The sequence below is a fragment of the Callionymus lyra genome, chromosome 6 (assembly GCF_982586985.1).
Source record: "Callionymus lyra chromosome 6, fCalLyr1.hap1.1, whole genome shotgun sequence".
Classification (NCBI taxonomy): Eukaryota; Metazoa; Chordata; class Actinopteri; order Syngnathiformes; family Callionymidae; genus Callionymus; species Callionymus lyra.
This window is the reverse complement of record NC_141823.1, coordinates 15,119,042-15,121,701: the sequence shown is the minus strand read 5'-3', so window position 1 is coordinate 15,121,701 and position 2,660 is coordinate 15,119,042.

The following is a 2,660-nucleotide window of genomic DNA, read 5'->3' as shown; positions in this document are numbered from 1 at the left end:
CTTTTGCGGGTTTAAAGTGTTTGTTATGTTTTATGCTTTGGAATCCTTTTGATGTTTTCCTCCGAGATTCTTGCCGACTCCACACTGCTTAACGCCTCCTGTAAATGCGTGTCTGACACTGTAAGATACTTCTGAGAGTTAAAGAATTGTAGTTTGATTACGTGGCTGCGAGCGTGTGGTTCCTGAGGCGGGAGGACATGTTGGTATTTCCACAGGACGAGAAGGTGCGACTTCATCTCAGACGACGTGAGCTCCAGGATGTGAAATCCCTTCTATGGAAATGACTGCAGTGCTGGAAGAGATGCCGCGTCGCCATGGCGACCCATTGTCACTCAATATTGTGAGTTACCTTCTCATGAGAAATGTGAGGCGCCGATTAGTCTTTTAACTACCCTGGAGGACGTCTAATGTAGCCCATAATAATCTGTGACATCACCGACCAATGTGTCATTCAGGCCACACACACACAATCTCAGGCTCATAGTTTAGATGATGCACAATTTAATTTAATTTATCTATCAAAACCAATATTAAAAGTTAAATAGAATAGAATAAAAAATACATTTTTAAAAAATGGGTTCATTGGTGAATCCAAACTGTCCTCAGCATCTCCATGAAGGTATTTCCAGCACAACAATCAAGAAGCGAGTAGAAAGAGGACAAACAAAGAGTGGATTGTTTCAGGCGGACAGTGCTGACCACACGTGTATTCTGCCGAGAGCGTCAACAGAGGCCACACGGAGGAGGTCAGACCTGAATGACCGGCCAGTGGAACATCGCGGCACCTGAACGCACCACGGGAAGAGACGGCAGGTGCCTTGTGTCGCCGCCGCCGGGCGAAGATTCTTTCCTGCCAAGAATGTCTGAGTCCAACCTCGACAGAACATCTCGGCCATTACCTCAGCCTGGCGTTAATCTATCCATATATCCATCCATCCATCCATCCAACTATCCATCCATTTAGTCCAGAAGGATGCAAACTAAACTTAACGGAGACTTGCGAAAAAAGAATAGAAAACTATTTTTTTTAAAACTATTTTTAACCTTAAAAAATAGATGTTGGTTTCTACCAATAATCTCAGATGGTGGCCCTGGAAATATTAGAATTTCAAATAAAATTATCTTTTAACAACGCGAAGTTGTAGTTGTGAATGAGCAACAGCACCCCCCGCAGGTCATCTTGATATTGCAATACAAATCCCCCCGAAATTACAGGTATCATTTTTAAATGATTATATGTCCAGACTTCTTAAAATGTTTATTTAGGTATTTCTCCGTAAATTGTTGATTAAGCTATTTATTAATTTATCAGAATGTTATTACGTGAATTTCATCCCAGAATAGAAGAAACACATAGAAGTAAAAATGCTTATTCAAGTGTCTGAGTGTGTGTGTGTTAGGGATTGATCATCTATTTGTGCCCTTTGACTGACTGAAGACCTGTCCAGGGTGTCCCCTGCCTCTTACCCCAAGTCGCTAAGATAGGCATTGTAACTTTTGATTTGTTTGTTTATCAATAACCAGTGCTATGGCTTTACATTTTCCTTCAGCACATAACAAAAACATTTATATTTTCTTAAAATGGTCGGTGATTCTGAGCTTGGCTTCACTACTCCTGAGTGTGTGTGTGTGTGTGGGCACGATGTCCAAACATCATTAATAAGAACACTGTTTTAGCAAGAACAGGAGATGGAACCATGAGTCTCTGAAACTCCCTGTTGCCATGGTAACAGCTCCTGGAATTCCATGTTATACATTCTTCTTAATTCCTTTTTTTAACCGCACCTCTGCCTCCGATCGAGCCCGACATGGATGTGATCCGAGGAAACCCCGTCACCCGCCCCAGAGAGCGCCGTGACTGAACAAAGACGAGGATCTACCTGCTCTCACCGGGAACCGAGTCTCACTTCATGACTCATGACCGTCATCCCGTGGGCGACAGATCAGGGAACACTCACCGGAGTCCACCGTCACCGTGGATACCAAAGTGAGGATCCTTTGAATCCGAGGGCGAAACAATGATGTGTCATTCACCGTCTGAACGAGGTTCGTCTGTGATGAACATCAGCGAGAAGAGCTTCTCTATTTGATCACAAGAACTCTTGGAGGCACATGTACATCACCACACACACACACTTGTGCACACACACACACACACTCACAAGTCAAACTTAGGCACACATCAAGTCCTACCATGTGGCCTGCAGGAGCTTTTAAGAAATGAGGTTTAAAAATAGACATACTAAGCTGCACTGTTCATCTTGATTCTGTATGGTTTTGCATCATGGGAGGAAACCAGAGTCCATAAGTAATAGAAGCAAACAAAGAAGTCAAACATAATCATTTTTTAAAAAACAGACTTAAAAAAAACATGGTAATGGTCTGTAATACTTTGGTGGTAAAAATGTATAAAATAGGAAAAGCAGTTGATTGAGCTGATTTAAGTTGACCATGAGTCAAAGTAAAATAGTTTTAGGACTGAAATACATACATACACGGAAAAGACACTACAGTCCGAACAGAACCTTAAGAAGAGACGCAGAAGGTTCTTGACAGGCAGTAGTTAAGAGAGGTCAGGGTTTAATCAGGCTGCAGGAGGAACAGCGGCCGCTAGTGTTCAGAAGAGGTGATGCATGAATCCATACGCCGTAAACGCGTTT